Genomic DNA, 24,854 nt, shown 5'->3' with positions numbered 1-24,854 from the left:
TTACATAGTTGCACTTCAGACAGCATTAATGTTCTAAAAAACTCTAAAACTAATGAAGTTCCTACATGACTTTGAACATGACTTTAACATGTGCATTGAAGATCTAACATGACTTGCTCTGCAAAAATACTCTAACACATGAAAATCTATCTTCTGCATTGCAAATAACGTTTAATTTCATGATAAAGAAATATTTTTCACCTACTTCAGCGTTACTCTTAAAATTGCATAAACCAACTTTCTCTCACTGAGAAAGAAGCTTTTCAGCATCTGTGGGCTTGCTTTCTGTTTATTTACATAGTTGCACTTCAGACAGCATTAATGTTCTAAAAAAGCTCTAAAACTAATGAAGTTCCTACATGACTTTGAACATGACTTTAACATGTGCATTGAAGATCTAACATGACTTGCTCTGCAAAAATACTCTAACACATGAAAATCTGTCTCCTGCATTGCAAATGACATTTCATTTAATGAGAAATTAACATTATTCATGTACTTCAGCTTTACTCTTAAAATTGCATAAACCAACTTTCTCTCACTGAGAAAGAAGCTTTTCAGCATCTCAGGCTTTGCTTTCTCTTTATTGGCACTAAAACACAGCACTAGTGTTCTTACAAGCTCTAAACCAGTGATTATGTGCATTGAAGCTATAACATGACTTGGTCTGCAAAAAACCTCTAACACATAAAAATCTGTCTACTGCATTGCAAATAAAATTTCATTTCATGTGATAAAGAAATATTTTTCACCTACTTCAGCTTTACTCTTAAAATTGCATAAACCAACTTTCTCTCACTGAGAAAGAAGCTTTTCAGCATCTGTGGGGTTGCTTTCTGTTTATTTACATAGTTGCACTTCAGACAGCATTAATGTTCTAAAAAAGCTCTAAAACTAATGAAGTTCCTACATGACTTTGAACATGACTTTTACATGTGCATTGAAGATCTAACATGACTTGCTCTGCAAAAAACCTCTAACGCATAAAAATCTGTCTACTGCATTGCAAATAAAATTTCATTTCATGATAAAGAAATATTTTTCACCTACTTCAGCTTTACTCTTAAAATTGCATAAACCAACTTTCTCTCACTGAGAAAGAAGCTTTTCAGCATCTGTGGGCTTGCTTTCTCTTTATTGGCACTAAAACACAGCACTAGTGTTCTTACAAGCTCTAAACCAGTGATTATGTGCATTGAAGCTATAACATGACTTGGTCTGCAAAAAACCTCTAACACATAAAAATCTGTCTACTGCATTGCAAATAAAATTTCATTTCATGATAAAAATATTTTTCACCTACTTCAGCTTTACTCTTAAAATTGCATAAACCAACTTTCTCTCACTGAGAAAGAAGCTTTTCAGCATCTCAGGCCTTGCTTTCTCTTTATTTGCACTAAACACAGCACTAGTGTTCTTACAAGCTCTAAACCAGTGATTATGTGCATTGAAGCTATAACATGTCTTGGTATGCAATAAAAATTCTAACACATAAAAATCTGTCTTCTGCATTGCAAATAACATTTTTCATGAAAAGCTGTCTTCTGCATTGCAAATATTTAATTTCATGAAAATCTATCTTCTGCATTGCAAATAACGTTTAATTTCATGATAAAGAAATATTTTTCACCTACTTCAGCTTTACTCTTAAAATTGCATAAACCAACTTTCTCTCACTGAGAAAGAAGCTTTTCAGCATCTGTGGGCTTGCTTTCTGTTTATTTACATAGTTGCACTTCAGACAGCATTAATGTTCTAAAAAAGCTCTAAAACTAATGAAGTTCCTACATGACTTTGAACATGACTTTAACATGTGCATTGAAGATCTAACATGACTTGCTCTGCAAAAATACTCTAACACATGAAAATCTATCTTCCGCATTGCAAATACGTTTAATTTCATGATAAAGAAATATTTTTCACCTACTTCAGCTTTACTCTTAAAATTGCATAAACCAACTTTCTCTCACTGAGAAAGAAGCTTTTCAGCATCTGTGGGCTTGCTTTCTGTTTATTTACATAGTTGCACTTCAGACAACATTAATGTTCTAAAAAAGCTCTAAAACTAATGAAGTTCCTACATGACTTTGAACATGACTTTAACATGTGCATTGAAGATCTAACATGACTTGCTCTGCAAAAATACTCTAACACATGAAAATCTGTCTCCTGCATTGCAAATGACATTTCATTTAATGAGAAATTAACATTATTCATGTACTTCAGCTTTACTCTTAAAATTGCATAAACCAACTTTCTCTCACTGAGAAAAAAGCTTTTCAGAATCTGTGGCCTTGCTTTCTCTTTATTTGCACTAAAACACAGCACTAGTGTTCTTAAAAGCTCTAAACCAGTGATTATGTGCATTGAAGCTATAACATGACTTGGTCTGCAAAAAACCTCTAACACATAAAAATCTGTCTACGGCATTGCAAATAAAATTTCATTTCATGATAAAGAAACATTTTTCACCTACTTCAAGTTTACTCTTAAAATTTAATAAACCAACTTTCTCTCACTGAGAAAGAAGCTTTTCAGCATCTCAGGCTTTGCTTTCTCTTTATTTGCACTAAACACAGCACTAGTGTTCTTACAAGCTCTAAACCAGTGATTATGTGCATTGAGGCTATAACATGACTTGGTCTGCAAAAAACCTCTAACACATAAAAATCTGTCTTCTGCATTGCAAATAACATTTCATTTCATGATAAAGAAACATTTTTCACCTACTTCAAGTTTACTCTTAAAATTTAATAAACCAACTTTCTCTCACTGAGAAAGAAGCTTTTCAGCATCTCAGGCCTTGCTTTCTCTTTATTTGCACTAAACACAGCACTAGTGTTCTTACAAGCTCTAAACCAGTGATTATGTGCATTGAAGCTATAACATGTCTTGGTATGCAAAAAAAATTCTAACACATAAAAATCTGTCTTCTGCATTGCAAATAACATTTTTCATGAAAAGCTGTCTTCTGCATTGCAAATATTTAATTTCATGAAAATCTATCTTCTGCATTTCAAATAACGTTTAATTTCATGATAAAGAAATATTTTTCACCTACTTCAGCTTTACTCTTAAAATTGCATAAACCAACTTTCTCTCACTGAGAAAGAAGCTTTTCAGCATCTGTGGGCTTGCTTTCTGTTTATTTACATAGTTGCACTTCAGACAGCATTAATGTTCTAAAAAACTCTAAAACTAATGAAGTTCCTACATGACTTTGAACATGACTTTAACATGTGCATTGAAGATCTAACATGACTTGCTCTGCAAAAATACTCTAACACATGAAAATCTATCTTCTGCATTGCAAATAACGTTTAATTTCATGATAAAGAAATATTTTTCACCTACTTCAGCGTTACTCTTAAAATTGCATAAACCAACTTTCTCTCACTGAGAAAGAAGCTTTTCAGCATCTGTGGGCTTGCTTTCTGTTTATTTACATAGTTGCACTTCAGACAGCATTAATGTTCTAAAAAAGCTCTAAAACTAATGAAGTTCCTACATGACTTTGAACATGACTTTAACATGTGCATTGAAGATCTAACATGACTTGCTCTGCAAAAATACTCTAACACATGAAAATCTGTCTCCTGCATTGCAAATGACATTTCATTTAATGAGAAATTAACATTATTCATGTACTTCAGCTTTACTCTTAAAATTGCATAAACCAACTTTCTCTCACTGAGAAAGAAGCTTTTCAGCATCTCAGGCTTTGCTTTCTCTTTATTGGCACTAAAACACAGCACTAGTGTTCTTACAAGCTCTAAACCAGTGATTATGTGCATTGAAGCTATAACATGACTTGGTCTGCAAAAAACCTCTAACACATAAAAATCTGTCTACTGCATTGCAAATAAAATTTCATTTCATGTGATAAAGAAATATTTTTCACCTACTTCAGCTTTACTCTTAAAACTGCATAAACCAACTTTCTCTCACTGAGAAAGAAGCTTTTCAGCATCTGTGGGGTTGCTTTCTGTTTATTTACATAGTTGCACTTCAGACAGCATTAATGTTCTAAAAAAGCTCTAAAACTAATGAAGTTCCTACATGACTTTGAACATGACTTTAACATGTGCATTGAAGATCTAACATGACTTGCTCTGCAAAAAACCTCTAACACATAAAAATCTGTCTACTGCATTGCAAATAAAATTTCATTTCATGATAAAGAAATATTTTTCACCTACTTCAGCTTTACTCTTAAAATTGCATAAACCAACTTTCTCTCACTGAGAAAGAAGCTTTTCAGCATCTGTGGGCTTGCTTTCTCTTTATTGGCACTAAAACACAGCACTAGTGTTCTTACAAGCTCTAAACCAGTGATTATGTGCATTGAAGCTATAACATGACTTGGTCTGCAAAAAACCTCTAACACATAAAAATCTGTCTACTGCATTGCAAATAAAATTTCATTTCATGATAAAAATATTTTTCACCTACTTCAGCTTTACTCTTAAAATTGCATAAACCAACTTTCTCTCACTGAGAAAGAAGCTTTTCAGCATCTCAGGCCTTGCTTTCTCTTTATTTGCACTAAACACAGCACTAGTGTTCTTACAAGCTCTAAACCAGTGATTATGTGCATTGAAGCTATAACATGTCTTGGTATGCAATAAAAATTCTAACACATAAAAATCTGTCTTCTGCATTGCAAATAACATTTTTCATGAAAAGCTGTCTTCTGCATTGCAAATATTTAATTTCATGAAAATCTATCTTCTGCATTGCAAATAACGTTTAATTTCATGATAAAGAAATATTTTTCACCTACTTCAGCTTTACTCTTAAAATTGCATAAACCAACTTTCTCTCACTGAGAAAGAAGCTTTTCAGCATCTGTGGGCTTGCTTTCTGTTTATTTACATAGTTGCACTTCAGACAGCATTAATGTTCTAAAAAAGCTCTAAAACTAATGAAGTTCCTACATGACTTTGAACATGACTTTAACATGTGCATTGAAGATCTAACATGACTTGCTCTGCAAAAATACTCTAACACATGAAAATCTATCTTCCGCATTGCAAATACGTTTAATTTCATGATAAAGAAATATTTTTCACCTACTTCAGCTTTACTCTTAAAATTGCATAAACCAACTTTCTCTCACTGAGAAAGAAGCTTTTCAGCATCTGTGGGCTTGCTTTCTGTTTATTTACATAGTTGCACTTCAGACAACATTAATGTTCTAAAAAAGCTCTAAAACTAATGAAGTTCCTACATGACTTTGAACATGACTTTAACATGTGCATTGAAGATCTAACATGACTTGCTCTGCAAAAATACTCTAACACATGAAAATCTGTCTCCTGCATTGCAAATGACATTTCATTTAATGAGAAATTAACATTATTCATGTACTTCAGCTTTACTCTTAAAATTGCATAAACCAACTTTCTCTCACTGAGAAAAAAGCTTTTCAGAATCTGTGGCCTTGCTTTCTCTTTATTTGCACTAAAACACAGCACTAGTGTTCTTACAAGCTCTAAACCAGTGATTATGTGCATTGAGGCTATAACATGACTTGGTCTGCAAAAAACCTCTAACACATAAAAATCTGTCTTCTGCATTGCAAATAACATTTCATTTCATGATAAAGAAACATTTTTCACCTACTTCAAGTTTACTCTTAAAATTTAATAAACCAACTTTCTCTCACTGAGAAAGAAGCTTTTCAGCATCTCAGGCCTTGCTTTCTCTTTATTTGCACTAAACACAGCACTAGTGTTCTTACAAGCTCTAAACCAGTGATTATGTGCATTGAAGCTATAACATGTCTTGGTATGCAAAAAAACCTCTAACACATAAAAATCTGTCTACTGCATTGCAAATAAAATTTCATTTCATGTGATAAAGAAATATTTTTCACCTACTTCAGCTTTACTCTTAAAATTGCATAAACCAACTTTCTCTCACTGAGAAAGAAGCTTTTCAGCATCTGTGGGGTTGCTTTCTGTTTATTTACATAGTTGCACTTCAGACAGCATTAATGTTCTAAAAAAGCTCTAAAACTAATGAAGTTCCTACATGACTTTGAACATGACTTTTACATGTGCATTGAAGATCTAACATGACTTGCTCTGCAAAAAACCTCTAACGCATAAAAATCTGTCTACTGCATTGCAAATAAAATTTCATTTCATGATAAAGAAATATTTTTCACCTACTTCAGCTTTACTCTTAAAATTGCATAAACCAACTTTCTCTCACTGAGAAAGAAGCTTTTCAGCATCTGTGGGCTTGCTTTCTCTTTATTGGCACTAAAACACAGCACTAGTGTTCTTACAAGCTCTAAACCAGTGATTATGTGCATTGAAGCTATAACATGACTTGGTCTGCAAAAAACCTCTAACACATAAAAATCTGTCTACTGCATTGCAAATAAAATTTCATTTCATGATAAAAATATTTTTCACCTACTTCAGCTTTACTCTTAAAATTGCATAAACCAACTTTCTCTCACTGAGAAAGAAGCTTTTCAGCATCTCAGGCCTTGCTTTCTCTTTATTTGCACTAAACACAGCACTAGTGTTCTTACAAGCTCTAAACCAGTGATTATGTGCATTGAAGCTATAACATGTCTTGGTATGCAATAAAAATTCTAACACATAAAAATCTGTCTTCTGCATTGCAAATAACATTTTTCATGAAAAGCTGTCTTCTGCATTGCAAATATTTAATTTCATGAAAATCTATCTTCTGCATTGCAAATAACGTTTAATTTCATGATAAAGAAATATTTTTCACCTACTTCAGCTTTACTCTTAAAATTGCATAAACCAACTTTCTCTCACTGAGAAAGAAGCTTTTCAGCATCTGTGGGCTTGCTTTCTGTTTATTTACATAGTTGCACTTCACACAGCATTAATGTTCTAAAAAAGCTCTAAAACTAATGAAGTTCCTACATGACTTTGAACATGACTTTAACATGTGCATTGAAGATCTAACATGACTTGCTCTGCAAAAATACTCTAACACATGAAAATCTATCTTCCGCATTGCAAATACGTTTAATTTCATGATAAAGAAATATTTTTCACCTACTTCAGCTTTACTCTTAAAATTGCATAAACCAACTTTCTCTCACTGAGAAAGAAGCTTTTCAGCATCTGTGGGCTTGCTTTCTGTTTATTTACATAGTTGCACTTCAGACAACATTAATGTTCTAAAAAAGCTCTAAAACTAATGAAGTTCCTACATGACTTTGAACATGACTTTAACATGTGCATTGAAGATCTAACATGACTTGCTCTGCAAAAATACTCTAACACATGAAAATCTGTCTCCTGCATTGCAAATGACATTTCATTTAATGAGAAATTAACATTATTCATGTACTTCAGCTTTACTCTTAAAATTGCATAAACCAACTTTCTCTCACTGAGAAAAAAGCTTTTCAGAATCTGTGGCCTTGCTTTCTCTTTATTTGCACTAAAACACAGCACTAGTGTTCTTAAAAGCTCTAAACCAGTGATTATGTGCATTGAAGCTATAACATGACTTGGTCTGCAAAAAACCTCTAACACATAAAAATCTGTCTACGGCATTGCAAATAAAATTTCATTTCATGATAAAGAAACATTTTTCACCTACTTCAAGTTTACTCTTAAAATTTAATAAACCAACTTTCTCTCACTGAGAAAGAAGCTTTTCAGCATCTCAGGCTTTGCTTTCTCTTTATTTGCACTAAACACAGCACTAGTGTTCTTACAAGCTCTAAACCAGTGATTATGTGCATTGAAGCTATAACATGTCTTGGTATGCAAAAAAAATTCTAACACATAAAAATCTGTCTTCTGCATTGCAAATAACATTTTTCATGAAAAGCTGTCTTCTGCATTGCAAATATTTAATTTCATGAAAATCTATCTTCTGCATTTCAAATAACGTTTAATTTCATGATAAAGAAATATTTTTCACCTACTTCAGCTTTACTCTTAAAATTGCATAAACCAACTTTCTCTCACTGAGAAAGAAGCTTTTCAGCATCTGTGGGCTTGCTTTCTCTTTACTGGCACTAAAACACAGCACTAGTGTTCTTACAAGCTCTAAACCAGTGATTATGTGCATTGAAGCTATAACATGACTTGGTCTGCAAAAAACCTCTAACACATAAAAATCTGTCTACTGCATTGCAAATAAAATTTCATTTCATGTGATAAAGAAATATTTTTCACCTACTTCAGCTTTACTCTTAAAATTGCATAAACCAACTTTCTCTCACTGAGAAAGAAGCTTTTCAGCATCTGTGGGCTTGCTTTCTCTTTATTGGCACTAAAACACAGCACTAGTGTTCTTAAAAGCTCTAAACCAGTGATTATGTGCATTGAGGCTATAACATGACTTGGTAGGCAAAAAACCTCTAACACAAAAAAATCTGTCTTCTGCATTGCAAATATTTAATTTCATGAAAATCTATCTTCTGCATTGCAAATAACGTTTAATTTCATGATAAAGAAAGATTTTTCACCTACTTCAGCTTTACTCTTAAAATTGCATAAACCAATTTTCTCTCACTGAGAAAGAAGCTTTTCAGCATCTGTGGCCTTGCTTTCTCTTTATTTGCATAGTTGCACTTCAGACAGCATTAATGTTCTAAAAAAGCTCTAAAACTAATGAAGTTCCTACATGACTTTGAACATGACTTTAACATGTTCATTGAAGATCTAACATGACTTGCTCTGCAAAAATACTCTAACACATGAAAATCTATCTTCCGCATTGCAAATACGTTTAATTTCATGATAAAGAAATATTTTTCACCTACTTCAGCTTTACTCTTAAAATTGCATAAACCAACTTTCTCTCACTGAGAAAGAAGCTTTTCAGCATCTGTGGGCTTGCTTTCTGTTTATTTACATAGTTGCACTTCAGACAACATTAATGTTCTAAAAAAGCTCTAAAACTAATGAAGTTCCTACATGACTTTGAACATGACTTTAACATGTGCATTGAAGATCTAACATGACTTGCTCTGCAAAAATACTCTAACACATGAAAATCTGTCTCCTGCATTGCAAATGACATTTCATTTAATGAGAAATTAACATTATTCATGTACTTCAGCTTTACTCTTAAAATTGCATAAACCAACTTTCTCTCACTGAGAAAAAAGCTTTTCAGAATCTGTGGCCTTGCTTTCTCTTTATTTGCACTAAAACACAGCACTAGTGTTCTTAAAAGCTCTAAACCAGTGATTATGTGCATTGAAGCTATAACATGACTTGGTCTGCAAAAAACCTCTAACACATAAAAATCTGTCTACGGCATTGCAAATAAAATTTCATTTCATGATAAAGAAACATTTTTCACCTACTTCAAGTTTACTCTTAAAATTTAATAAACCAACTTTCTCTCACTGAGAAAGAAGCTTTTCAGCATCTCAGGCTTTGCTTTCTCTTTATTTGCACTAAACACAGCACTAGTGTTCTTACAAGCTCTAAACCAGTGATTATGTGCATTGAGGCTATAACATGACTTGGTCTGCAAAAAACCTCTAACACATAAAAATCTGTCTTCTGCATTGCAAATAACATTTCATTTCATGATAAAGAAACATTTTTCACCTACTTCAAGTTTACTCTTAAAATTTAATAAACCAACTTTCTCTCACTGAGAAAGAAGCTTTTCAGCATCTCAGGCCTTGCTTTCTCTTTATTTGCATAGTTGCACTTCAGACAGCATTAATGTTCTTAAAAAGCTCTAAAACTAATGAAGTTCCTACATGACTTTGAACATGACTTTAACATGTGCATTGAAGATCTAACATGACTTGCTCTGCAAAAATACTCTAACACATAAAAATCTGTCTTCTGCATTGCAAATAACATTTTTCATGAAAAGATGTCTTCTGCATTGCAAATATTTAATTTCATGAAAATCTATCTTCTGCATTGCAAATAACGTTTAATTTCATGATAAAGAAATATTTTTCACCTACTTCAGCTTTACTCTTAAAATTGCATAAACCAACTTTCTCTCACTGAGAAAGAAGCTTTTCAGCATCTGTGGGCTTGCTTTCTGTTTATTTACATAGTTGCACTTCAGACAACATTAATGTTCTAAAAAAGCTCTAAAACTAATGAAGTTCCTACATGACTTTGAACATGACTTTAACATGTGCATTGAAGATCTAACATGACTTGCTCTGCAAAAATACTCTAACACATGAAAATCTGTCTCCTGCATTGCAAATGACATTTCATTTAATGAGAAATTAACATTATTCATGTACTTCAGCTTTACTCTTAAAATTGCATAAACCAACTTTCTCTCACTGAGAAAAAAGCTTTTCAGAATCTGTGGCCTTGCTTTCTCTTTATTTGCACTAAAACACAGCACTAGTGTTCTTAAAAGCTCTAAACCAGTGATTATGTGCATTGAAGCTATAACATGACTTGGTCTGCAAAAAACCTCTAACACATAAAAATCTGTCTACGGCATTGCAAATAAAATTTCATTTCATGATAAAGAAACATTTTTCACCTACTTCAAGTTTACTTTTAAAATTTAATAAACCAACTTTCTCTCACTGAGAAAGAAGCTTTTCAGCATCTCAGGCTTTGCTTTCTCTTTATTTGCACTAAACACAGCACTAGTGTTCTTACAAGCTCTAAACCAGTGATTATGTGCATTGAGGCTATAACATGACTTGGTCTGCAAAAAACCTCTAACACATAAAAATCTGTCTTCTGCATTGCAAATAACATTTCATTTCATGATAAAGAAACATTTTTCACCTACTTCAAGTTTACTCTTAAAATTTAATAAACCAACTTTCTCTCACTGAGAAAGAAGCTTTTCAGCATATGTGGCCTTGCTTTCTGTTTATTTGCATAGTTGCACTTCAGACAGCATTAATGTTCTTAAAAAGCTCTAAAACTAATGAAGTTCCTACATGACTTTGAACATGACTTTAACATGTGCATTGAAGATCTAACATGACTTGCTCTGCAAAAATACTCTAACACATGAAAATCTGTCTCCTGCATTGCAAATGACATTTCATTTAATGAGAAATTAACATTATTCATGTACTTCAGCTTTACTCTTAAAATTGCATAAACCAACTTTCTCTCACTGAGAAAGAAGCTTTTCAGCATCTGTGGCCTTGCTTTCTCTTTATTTGCACTAAAACACAGCACTAGTGTTCTTACAAGCTCTAAACCAGTGATTATGTGCATTGAAGCTATAACATGACTTGGTCTGCAAAAAACCTCTAACACATCTGTCTTCTGCATTGCAAATAACATTTCATTTCATGATAAAGAAACATTTTTCACCTACTTCAAGTTTACTCTTAAAATTTAATAAACCAACTTTCTCTCACTGAGAAAGAAGCTTTTCAGCATCTCAGGCCTTGCTTTCTCTTTATTTGCACTAAACACAGCACTAGTGTTCTTACAAGCTCTAAACCAGTGATTATGTGCATTGAAGCTATAACATGTCTTGGTATGCAAAAAAAATTCTAACACATAAAAATCTGTCTTCTGCATTGCAAATAACATTTTTCATGAAAAGCTGTCTTCTGCATTGCAAATATTTAATTTCATGAAAATCTATCTTCTGCATTGCAAATAACGTTTAATTTCATGATAAAGAAATATTTTTCACCTACTTCAGCTTTACTCTTAAAATTGCATAAACCAACTTTCTCTCACTGAGAAAGAAGCTTTTCAGCATCTGTGGGCTTGCTTTCTGTTTATTTACATAGTTGCACTTCAGACAGCATTAATGTTCTAAAAAACTCTAAAACTAATGAAGTTCCTACATGACTTTGAACATGACTTTAACATGTGCATTGAAGATCTAACATGACTTGCTCTGCAAAAATACTCTAACACATGAAAATCTATCTTCTGCATTGCAAATAACGTTTAATTTCATGATAAAGAAATATTTTTCACCTACTTCAGCGTTACTCTTAAAATTGCATAAACCAACTTTCTCTCACTGAGAAAGAAGCTTTTCAGCATCTGTGGGCTTGCTTTCTGTTTATTTACATAGTTGCACTTCAGACAGCATTAATGTTCTAAAAAAGCTCTAAAACTAATGAAGTTCCTACATGACTTTGAACATGACTTTAACATGTGCATTGAAGATCTAACATGACTTGCTCTGCAAAAATACTCTAACACATGAAAATCTGTCTCCTGCATTGCAAATGACATTTCATTTAATGAGAAATTAACATTATTCATGTACTTCAGCTTTACTCTTAAAATTGCATAAACCAACTTTCTCTCACTGAGAAAGAAGCTTTTCAGCATCTCAGGCTTTGCTTTCTCTTTATTGGCACTAAAACACAGCACTAGTGTTCTTACAAGCTCTAAACCAGTGATTATGTGCATTGAAGCTATAACATGACTTGGTCTGCAAAAAACCTCTAACACATAAAAATCTGTCTACTGCATTGCAAATAAAATTTCATTTCATGTGATAAAGAAATATTTTTCACCTACTTCAGCTTTACTCTTAAAACTGCATAAACCAACTTTCTCTCACTGAGAAAGAAGCTTTTCAGCATCTGTGGGGTTGCTTTCTGTTTATTTACATAGTTGCACTTCAGACAGCATTAATGTTCTAAAAAAGCTCTAAAACTAATGAAGTTCCTACATGACTTTGAACATGACTTTAACATGTGCATTGAAGATCTAACATGACTTGCTCTGCAAAAAACCTCTAACACATAAAAATCTGTCTACTGCATTGCAAATAAAATTTCATTTCATGATAAAGAAATATTTTTCACCTACTTCAGCTTTACTCTTAAAATTGCATAAACCAACTTTCTCTCACTGAGAAAGAAGCTTTTCAGCATCTGTGGGCTTGCTTTCTCTTTATTGGCACTAAAACACAGCACTAGTGTTCTTACAAGCTCTAAACCAGTGATTATGTGCATTGAAGCTATAACATGACTTGGTCTGCAAAAAACCTCTAACACATAAAAATCTGTCTACTGCATTGCAAATAAAATTTCATTTCATGATAAAAATATTTTTCACCTACTTCAGCTTTACTCTTAAAATTGCATAAACCAACTTTCTCTCACTGAGAAAGAAGCTTTTCAGCATCTCAGGCCTTGCTTTCTCTTTATTTGCACTAAACACAGCACTAGTGTTCTTACAAGCTCTAAACCAGTGATTATGTGCATTGAAGCTATAACATGTCTTGGTATGCAATAAAAATTCTAACACATAAAAATCTGTCTTCTGCATTGCAAATAACATTTTTCATGAAAAGCTGTCTTCTGCATTGCAAATATTTAATTTCATGAAAATCTATCTTCTGCATTGCAAATAACGTTTAATTTCATGATAAAGAAATATTTTTCACCTACTTCAGCTTTACTCTTAAAATTGCATAAACCAACTTTCTCTCACTGAGAAAGAAGCTTTTCAGCATCTGTGGGCTTGCTTTCTGTTTATTTACATAGTTGCACTTCAGACAGCATTAATGTTCTAAAAAAGCTCTAAAACTAATGAAGTTCCTACATGACTTTGAACATGACTTTAACATGTGCATTGAAGATCTAACATGACTTGCTCTGCAAAAATACTCTAACACATGAAAATCTATCTTCCGCATTGCAAATACGTTTAATTTCATGATAAAGAAATATTTTTCACCTACTTCAGCTTTACTCTTAAAATTGCATAAACCAACTTTCTCTCACTGAGAAAGAAGCTTTTCAGCATCTGTGGGCTTGCTTTCTGTTTATTTACATAGTTGCACTTCAGACAACATTAATGTTCTAAAAAAGCTCTAAAACTAATGAAGTTCCTACATGACTTTGAACATGACTTTAACATGTGCATTGAAGATCTAACATGACTTGCTCTGCAAAAATACTCTAACACATGAAAATCTGTCTCCTGCATTGCAAATGACATTTCATTTAATGAGAAATTAACATTATTCATGTACTTCAGCTTTACTCTTAAAATTGCATAAACCAACTTTCTCTCACTGAGAAAAAAGCTTTTCAGAATCTGTGGCCTTGCTTTCTCTTTATTTGCACTAAAACACAGCACTAGTGTTCTTACAAGCTCTAAACCAGTGATTATGTGCATTGAGGCTATAACATGACTTGGTCTGCAAAAAACCTCTAACACATAAAAATCTGTCTTCTGCATTGCAAATAACATTTCATTTCATGATAAAGAAACATTTTTCACCTACTTCAAGTTTACTCTTAAAATTTAATAAACCAACTTTCTCTCACTGAGAAAGAAGCTTTTCAGCATATGTGGCCTTGCTTTCTGTTTATTTGCATAGTTGCACTTCAGACAGCATTAAGTTCTTAAAAAGCTCTAAAACTAATGAAGTTCCTACATGACTTTGAACATGACTTTAACATGTGCATTGAAGATCTAACATGACTTGCTCTGCAAAAATACTCTAACACATGAAAATCTGTCTCCTGCATTGCAAATGACATTTCATTTAATGAGAAATTAACATTATTCATGTACTTCAGCTTTACTCTTAAAATTGCATAAACCAACTTTCTCTCACTGAGAAAGAAGCTTTTCAGCATCTGTGGCCTTGCTTTCTCTTTATTTGCACTAAAACACAGCACTAGTGTTCTTACAAGCTCTAAACCAGTGATTATGTGCATTGAAGCTATAACATGACTTGGTCTGCAAAAAACCTCTAACACATCTGTCTTCTGCATTGCAAATAACATTTCATTTCATGATAAAGAAACATTTTTGACCTACTTCAAGTTTACTCTTAAAATTTAATAAACCAACTTTCTCTCACTGAGAAAGAAGCTTTTCAGCATCTCAGGCCTTGCTTTCTCTTTATTTGCACTAAACACAGCACTAGTGTTCTTACAAGCTCTAAACCAGTGATTATGTGCATTGAAGCTATAACATGTCTTGGTATGCAAAAAAACCTCTAACACATAAAAATCTGTCTACTGCATTGCAAATAAAATTTCATTTCATGTGATAAAGAAATATTTTTCACCTACTTCAGCTTTACTCTTAAAATTGCATAAACCAACTTTCTCTCACTGAGAAAGAAGCTTTTCAGCATCTGTGGGCTTGCTTTCTGTTTATTTACATAGTTGCACTTCAGACAGCATTAATGTTCTAAAAAAGCTCTAAAACTAATGAAGTTCCTACATGACTTTGAACATGACTTTTACATGTGCATTGAAGATCTAACATGACTTGCTCTGCAAAAAACCTCTAACGCATAAAAATCTGTCTACTGCATTGCAAATAAAATTTCATTTCATGATAAAGAAATATTTTTCACCTACTTCAGCTTTACTCTTAAAATTGCATAAACCAACTTTCTCTCACTGAGAAAGAAGCTTTTCAGCATCTGTGGGCTTGCTTTCTCTTTATTGGCACTAAAACACAGCACTAGTGTTCTTACAAGCTCTAAACCAGTGATTATGTGCATTGAAGCTATAACATGACTTGGTCTGCAAAAAACCTCTAACACATAAAAATCTGTCTACTGCATTGCAAATAAAATTTCATTTCATGATAAAAATATTTTTCACCTACTTCAGCTTTACTCTTAAAATTGCATAAACCAACTTTCTCTCACTGAGAAAGAAGCTTTTCAGCATCTCAGGCCTTGCTTTCTCTTTATTTGCACTAAACACAGCACTAGTGTTCTTACAAGCTCTAAACCAGTGATTATGTGCATTGAAGCTATAACATGTCTTGGTATGCAATAAAAATTCTAACACATAAAAATCTGTCTTCTGCATTGCAAATAACATTTTTCATGAAAAGCTGTCTTCTGCATTGCAAATATTTAATTTCATGAAAATCTATCTTCTGCATTGCAAATAACGTTTAATTTCATGATAAAGAAATATTTTTCACCTACTTCAGCTTTACTCTTAAAATTGCATAAACCAACTTTCTCTCACTGAGAAAGAAGCTTTTCAGCATCTGTGGGCTTGCTTTCTGTTTATTTACATAGTTGCACTTCAGACAGCATTAATGTTCTAAAAAAGCTCTAAAACTAATGAAGTTCCTACATGACTTTGAACATGACTTTAACATGTGCATTGAAGATCTAACATGACTTGCTCTGCAAAAATACTCTAACACATGAAAATCTATCTTCCGCATTGCAAATACGTTTAATTTCATGATAAAGAAATATTTTTCACCTACTTCAGCTTTACTCTTAAAATTGCATAAACCAACTTTCTCTCACTGAGAAAGAAGCTTTTCAGCATCTGTGGGCTTGCTTTCTGTTTATTTACATAGTTGCACTTCAGACAACATTAATGTTCTAAAAAAGCTCTAAAACTAATGAAGTTCCTACATGACTTTGAACATGACTTTAACATGTGCATTGAAGATCTAACATGACTTGCTCTGCAAAAATACTCTAACACATGAAAATCTGTCTCCTGCATTGCAAATGACATTTCATTTAATGAGAAATTAACATTATTCATGTACTTCAGCTTTACTCTTAAAATTGCATAAACCAACTTTCTCTCACTGAGAAAAAAGCTTTTCAGAATCTGTGGCCTTGCTTTCTCTTTATTTGCACTAAAACACAGCACTAGTGTTCTTAAAAGCTCTAAACCAGTGATTATGTGCATTGAAGCTATAACATGACTTGGTCTGCAAAAAACCTCTAACACATAAAAATCTGTCTACGGCATTGCAAATAAAATTTCATTTCATGATAAAGAAACATTTTTCACCTACTTCAAGTTTACTCTTAAAATTTAATAAACCAACTTTCTCTCACTGAGAAAGAAGCTTTTCAGCATCTCAGGCTTTGCTTTCTCTTTATTTGCACTAAACACAGCACTAGTGTTCTTACAAGCTCTAAACCAGTGATTATGTGCATTGAGGCTATAACATGACTTGGTCTGCAAAAAACCTCTAACACATAAAAATCTGTCTTCTGCATTGCAAATAACATTTCATTTCATGATAAAGAAACATTTTTCACCTACTTCAAGTTTACTCTTAAAATTTAATAAACCAACTTTCTCTCACTGAGAAAGAAGCTTTTCAGCATCTCAGGCCTTGCTTTCTCTTTATTTGCACTAAACACAGCACTAGTGTTCTTACAAGCTCTAAACCAGTGATTATGTGCATTGAAGCTATAACATGTCTTGGTATGCAAAAAAAATTCTAACACATAAAAATCTGTCTTCTGCATTGCAAATAACATTTTTCATGAAAAGCTGTCTTCTGCATTGCAAATATTTAATTTCATGAAAATCTATCTTCTGCATTTCAAATAACGTTTAATTTCATGATAAAGAAATATTTTTCACCTACTTCAGCTTTACTCTTAAAATTGCATAAACCAACTTTCTCTCACTGAGAAAGAAGCTTTTCAGCATCTGTGGGCTTGCTTTCTCTTTACTGGCACTAAAACACAGCACTAGTGTTCTTACAAGCTCTAAACCAGTGATTATGTGCATTGAAGCTATAACATGACTTGGTCTGCAAAAAACCTCTAACACGTAAAAATCTGTCTACTGCATTGCAAATAAAATTTCATTTCATGATAAAGAAATATTTTTCACCTACTTCAGCTTTACTCTTAAAATTGCATACACCAACTTTCTCTCATTGAGAAAGAAGCTTTTCAGCATCTCAGGCCTTGTTTTCTCTTTATTTGCACTAAACATAGCACTAGTGTTCTTACAAGCTCTAAACCAGTGATTATGTGCATTGAAGCTATAACATGTCTTGGTATGCAATAAAAATTCTAACACATAAAAATCTGTCTTCTGCATTGCAAATAACATTTTTCATGAAAAGCTGTCTTCTGCAATGCAAATATTTAATTTCATGAAAATCTATCTTCTGCATTGCAAATAACGTTTAATTTCATGATAAAGAAATATTTTTCACCTACTTCAGCTTTACTCTTAAAATTGCATAAACCAACTTTCTCTCACTGAGAAAGAAGCTTTTCAGCATCTGTGGGCTTGCTTTCTGTTTATTTACATAGTTGCACTTCAGACAGCATTAATGTTCTAAAAAACTCTAAAACTAATGAAGTTCCTACATGACTTTGAACATGACTTTAACATGTGCATTGAAGATCTAACATGACTTGCTCTGCAAAAATACTCTAACACATGAAAATCTATCTTCTGCATTGCAAATAACGTTTAATTTCATGATAAAGAAATATTTTTCACCTACTTCAGCGTTACTCTTAAAATTGCATAAACCAACTTTCTCTCACTGAGAAAGAAGCTTTTCAGCATCTGTGGGCTTGCTTTCTGTTTATTTACATAGTTGCACTTCAGACAGCATTAATGTTCTAAAAAAGCTCTAAAACTAATGAAGTTCCTACATGACTTTGAACATGACTTTAACATGTGCATTGAAGATCTAACATGACTTGCTCTGCAAAAATACTCTAACACATGAAAATCTGTCTCCTGCATTGCAAATGACATTTCATTTAATGAGAAATTAACATTATTCATGTACTTCAGCTTTACTCTTAAAATTGCATAAACCAACTTTCTCTCACTGAGAAAGAAGCTTTTCAGCATCTCAGGCTTTGCTTTCTCTTTATTGGCACTAAAACACAGCACTAGTGTTCTTACAAGCTCTAAACCAGTGATTATGTGCATTGAAGCTATAACATGACTTGGTCTGCAAAAAACCTCTAACACATAAAAATCTGTCTACTGCATTGCAAATAAAATTTCATTTCATGTGATAAAGAAATATTTTTCACCTACTTCAGCTTTACTCTTAAAATTGCATAAACCAACTTTCTCTCACTGAGAAAGAAGCTTTTCAGCATCTGTGGGCTTGCTTTCTCTTTATTGGCACTAAAACACAGCACTAGTGTTCTTAAAAGCTCTAAACCAGTGATTATGTGCATTGAGGCTATAACATGACTTGGTAGGCAAAAAACCTCTAATACAAAAAAATCTGTCTTCTGCATTGCAAATATTTAATTTCATGAAAATCTATCTTCTGCATTGCAAATAACGTTTAATTTCATGATAAAGAAAGATTTTTCACCTACTTCAGCTTTACTCTTAAAATTGCATAAACCAATTTTCTCTCACTGAGAAAGAAGCTTTTCAGCATCTGTGGCCTTGCTTTCTCTTTATTTGCATAGTTGCACTTCAGACAGCATTAATGTTCTAAAAAAGCTCTAAAACTAATGAAGTTCCTACATGACTTTGAACATGACTTTAACATGTGCATTGAAGATCTAACATGACTTGCTATGCAAAAATACTCTAACACATAAAAATCTGTCTTCTGCATTGCAAATAACATTTTTCATGAAAAGATGTCTTCTGCATTGCAAATATTTAATTTCATGAAAATCTATCTTCTGCATTGCAAATAACGTTTAATTTCATGATAAAGAAATATTTTTCACCTACTTCAGCTTTACTCTTAAAATTGCATAAACCAACTTTCTCTCACTGAGAAAGAAGCTTTTCAGCATCTGTGGGCTTGCTTTCTGTTTATTTACATAGTTGCACTTCAGACAGCATTAATGTTCTAAAAAAGCTCTAAAACCAATGAAGTTCCTACATGACTTTGAACATGACTTTAACATGTTCATTGAAGATCTAACATGACTTGCTCTGCAAAAATACTCTAACACATGAAAATCTATCTTCCGCATTGCAAATACGTTTAATTTCATGATAAAGAAATATTTTTCACCTACTTCAGCTTTACTCTTAAAATTGCATAAACCAACTTTCTCTCACTGAGAAAGAAGCTTTTCAGCATCTGTGGGCTTGCTTTCTGTTTATTTACATAGTTGCACTTCAGACAACATTAATGTTCTAAAAAAGCTCTAAAACTAATGAAGTTCCTACATGACTTTGAACATGACTTTAACATGTGCATTGAAGATCTAACATGACTTGCTCTGCAAAAATACTCTAACACATGAAAATCTGTCTCCTGCATTGCAAATGACATTTCATTTAATGAGAAATTAACATTATTCATGTACTTCAGCTTTACTCTTAAAATTGCATAAACCAACTTTCTCTCACTGAGAAAAAAGCTTTTCAGAATCTGTGGCCTTGCTTTCTCTTTATTTGCACTAAAACACAGCACTAGTGTTCTTAAAAGCTCTAAACCAGTGATTATGTGCATTGAAGCTATAACATGACTTGGTCTGCAAAAAACCTCTAACACATAAAAATCTGTCTACGGCATTGCAAATAACATTTCATTTCATGATAAAGAAACATTTTTCACCTACTTCAAGTTTACTCTTAAAATTTAATAAACCAACTTTCTCTCACTGAGAAAGAAGCTTTTCAGCATCTCAGGCTTTGCTTTCTCTTTATTTGCACTAAACACAGCACTAGTGTTCTTACAAGCTCTAAACCAGTGATTATGTGCATTGAGGCTATAACATGACTTGGTCTGCAAAAAACCTCTAACACATAAAAATCTGTCTTCTGCATTGCAAATAACATTTCATTTCATGATAAAGAAACATTTTTCACCTACTTCAAGTTTACTCTTAAAATTTAATAAACCAACTTTCTCTCACTGAGAAAGAAGCTTTTCAGCATCTCAGGCCTTGCTTTCTCTTTATTTGCATAGTTGCACTTCAGACAGCATTAATGTTCTTAAAAAGCTCTAAAACTAATGAAGTTCCTACATGACTTTGAACATGACTTTAACATGTGCATTGAAGATCTAACATGACTTGCTCTGCAAAAATACTCTAACACATAAAAATCTGTCTTCTGCATTGCAAATAACATTTTTCATGAAAAGATGTCTTCTGCATTGCAAATATTTAATTTCATGAAAATCTATCTTCTGCATTGCAAATAACGTTTAATTTCATGATAAAGAAATATTTTTCACCTACTTCAGCTTTACTCTTAAAATTGCATAAACCAACTTTCTCTCACTGAGAAAGAAGCTTTTCAGCATCTGTGGGCTTGCTTTCTGTTTATTTACATAGTTGCACTTCAGACAACATTAATGTTCTAAAAAAGCTCTAAAACTAATGAAGTTCCTACATGACTTTGAACATGACTTTAACATGTGCATTGAAGATCTAACATGACTTGCTCTGCAAAAATACTCTAACACATGAAAATCTGTCTCCTGCATTGCAAATAACGTTTAATTTCATGATAAAGAAATATTTTTCACCTACTTCAGCTTTACTCTTAAAATTGCATAAACCAACTTTCTCTCACTGAGAAAGAAGCTTTTCAGCATCTGTGGGCTTGCTTTCTGTTTATTTACATAGTTGCACTTCAGACAGCATTAATGTTCTAAAAAAGCTCTAAAACCAATGAAGTTCCTACATGACTTTGAACATGACTTTAACATGTTCATTGAAGATCTAACATGACTTGCTCTGCAAAAATACTCTAACACATGAAAATCTATCTTCCGCATTGCAAATACGTTTAATTTCATGATAAAGAAATATTTTTCACCTACTTCAGCTTTACTCTTAAAATTGCATAAACCAACTTTCTCTCACTGAGAAAGAAGCTTTTCAGCATCTGTGGGCTTGCTTTCTGTTTATTTACATAGTTGCACTTCAGACAACATTAATGTTCTAAAAAAGCTCTAAAACTAATGAAGTTCCTACATGACTTTGAACATGACTTTAACATGTGCATTGAAGATCTAACATGACTTGCTCTGCAAAAATACTCTAACACATGAAAATCTGTCTCCTGCATTGCAAATGACATTTCATTTAATGAGAAATTAACATTATTCATGTACTTCAGCTTTACTCTTAAAATTGCATAAACCAACTTTCTCTCACTGAGAAAAAAGCTTTTCAGAATCTGTGGCCTTGCTTTCTCTTTATTTGCACTAAAACACAGCACTAGTGTTCTTAAAAGCTCTAAACCAGTGATTATGTGCATTGAAGCTATAACATGACTTGGTCTGCAAAAAACCTCTAACACATAAAAATCTGTCTACGGCATTGCAAATAAAATTTCATTTCATGATAAAGAAACATTTTTCACCTACTTCAAGTTTACTCTTAAAATTTAATAAACCAACTTTCTCTCACTGAGAAAGAAGCTTTTCAGCATCTCAGGCTTTGCTTTCTCTTTATTTGCACTAAACACAGCACTAGTGTTCTTACAAGCTCTAAACCAGTGATTATGTGCATTGAGGCTATAACATGACTTGGTCTGCAAAAAACCTCTAACACATAAAAATCTGTCTTCTGCATTGCAAATAACATTTCATTTCATGATAAAGAAACATTTTTCACCTACTTCAAGTTTACTCTTAAAATTTAATAAACCAACTTTCTCTCACTGAGAAAGAAGCTTTTCAGCATCTCAGGCCTTGCTTTCTCTTTATTTGCATAGTTGCACTTCAGACAGCATTAATGTTCTTAAAAAGCTCTAAAACTAATGAAGTTCCTACATGACTTTGAACATGACTTTAACATGTGCATTGAAGATCTAACATGACTTGCTCTGCAAAAATACTCTAACACATAAAAATCTGTCTTCTGCATTGCAAATAACATTTTTCATGAAAATCTGTCTCCTGCATTGCAAATGACATTTCATTTAATGAGAAATTAACATTATTCATGTACTTCAGCTTTACTCTTAAAATTGCATAAACCAACTTTCTCTCACTGAGAAAGAAGCTTTTCAGCATCTGTGGCCTTGCTTTCTCTTTATTTGCACTAAAACACAGCACTAGTGTTCTTACAAGCTCTAAACCAGTGATTATGTGCATTGAAGCTATAACATGACTTGGTCTGCAAAAAACCTCTAACACATCTGTCTTCTGCATTGCAAATAACATTTCATTTCATGATAAAGAAACATTTTTCACCTACTTCAAGTTTACTCTTAAAATTTAATAAACCAACTTTCTCTCACTGAGAAAGAAGCTTTTCAGCATCTCAGGCCTTGCTTTCTCTTTATTTGCACTAAACACAGCACTAGTGTTCTTACAAGCTCTAAACCAGTGATTATGTGCATTGAAGCTATAACATGTCTTGGTATGCAAAAAAACCTCTAACACATAAAAATCTGTCTACTGCATTGCAAATAAAATTTCATTTCATGTGATAAAGAAATATTTTTCACCTACTTCAGCTTTACTCTTAAAATTGCATAAACCAACTTTCTCTCACTGAGAAAGAAGCTTTTCAGCATCTGTGGGCTTGCTTTCTGTTTATTTACATAGTTGCACTTCAGACAGCATTAATGTTCTAAAAAAGCTCTAAAACTAATGAAGTTCCTACATGACTTTGAACATGACTTTTACATGTGCATTGAAGATCTAACATGACTTGCTCTGCAAAAAACCTCTAACGCATAAAAATCTGTCTACTGCATTGCAAATAAAATTTCATTTCATGATAAAGAAATATTTTTCACCTACTTCAGCTTTACTCTTAAAATTGCATAAACCAACTTTCTCTCACTGAGAAAGAAGCTTTTCAGCATCTGTGGGCTTGCTTTCTCTTTATTGGCACTAAAACACAGCACTAGTGTTCTTACAAGCTCTAAACCAGTGATTATGTGCATTGAAGCTATAACATGACTTGGTCTGCAAAAAACCTCTAACACATAAAAATCTGTCTACTGCATTGCAAATAAAATTTCATTTCATGATAAAAATATTTTTCACCTACTTCAGCTTTACTCTTAAAATTGCATAAACCAACTTTCTCTCACTGAGAAAGAAGCTTTTCAGCATCTCAGGCCTTGCTTTCTCTTTATTTGCACTAAACACAGCACTAGTGTTCTTACAAGCTCTAAACCAGTGATTATGTGCATTGAAGCTATAACATGTCTTGGTATGCAATAAAAATTCTAACACATAAAAATCTGTCTTCTGCATTGCAAATAACATTTTTCATGAAAAGCTGTCTTCTGCATTGCAAATATTTAATTTCATGAAAATCTATCTTCTGCATTGCAAATAACGTTTAATTTCATGATAAAGAAATATTTTTCACCTACTTCAGCTTTACTCTTAAAATTGCATAAACCAACTTTCTCTCACTGAGAAAGAAGCTTTTCAGCATCTGTGGGCTTGCTTTCTGTTTATTTACATAGTTGCACTTCAGACAGCATTAATGTTCTAAAAAAGCTCTAAAACTAATGAAGTTCCTACATGACTTTGAACATGACTTTAACATGTGCATTGAAGATCTAACATGACTTGCTCTGCAAAAATACTCTAACACATGAAAATCTATCTTCCGCATTGCAAATACGTTTAATTTCATGATAAAGAAATATTTTTCACCTACTTCAGCTTTACTCTTAAAATTGCATAAACCAACTTTCTCTCACTGAGAAAGAAGCTTTTCAGCATCTGTGGGCTTGCTTTCTGTTTATTTACATAGTTGCACTTCAGACAACATTAATGTTCTAAAAAAGCTCTAAAACTAATGAAGTTCCTACATGACTTTGAACATGACTTTAACATGTGCATTGAAGATCTAACATGACTTGCTCTGCAAAAATACTCTAACACATGAAAATCTGTCTCCTGCATTGCAAATGACATTTCATTTAATGAGAAATTAACATTATTCATGTACTTCAGCTTTACTCTTAAAATTGCATAAACCAACTTTCTCTCACTGAGAAAAAAGCTTTTCAGAATCTGTGGCCTTGCTTTCTCTTTATTTGCACTAAAACACAGCACTAGTGTTCTTAAAAGCTCTAAACCAGTGATTATGTGCATTGAAGCTATAACATGACTTGGTCTGCAAAAAACCTCTAACACATAAAAATCTGTCTACGGCATTGCAAATAAAATTTCATTTCATGATAAAGAAACATTTTTCACCTACTTCAAGTTTACTCTTAAAATTTAATAAACCAACTTTCTCTCACTGAGAAAGAA

The sequence above is a fragment of the Barbus barbus genome (genome assembly GCF_936440315.1).
Source record: "Barbus barbus genome assembly, chromosome: 5".
Lineage (NCBI taxonomy): Eukaryota > Metazoa > Chordata > Actinopteri > Cypriniformes > Cyprinidae > Barbus > Barbus barbus.
The sequence above is the reverse complement of the archived record's forward strand: the minus strand, read 5'-3'. Positions refer to the sequence as shown.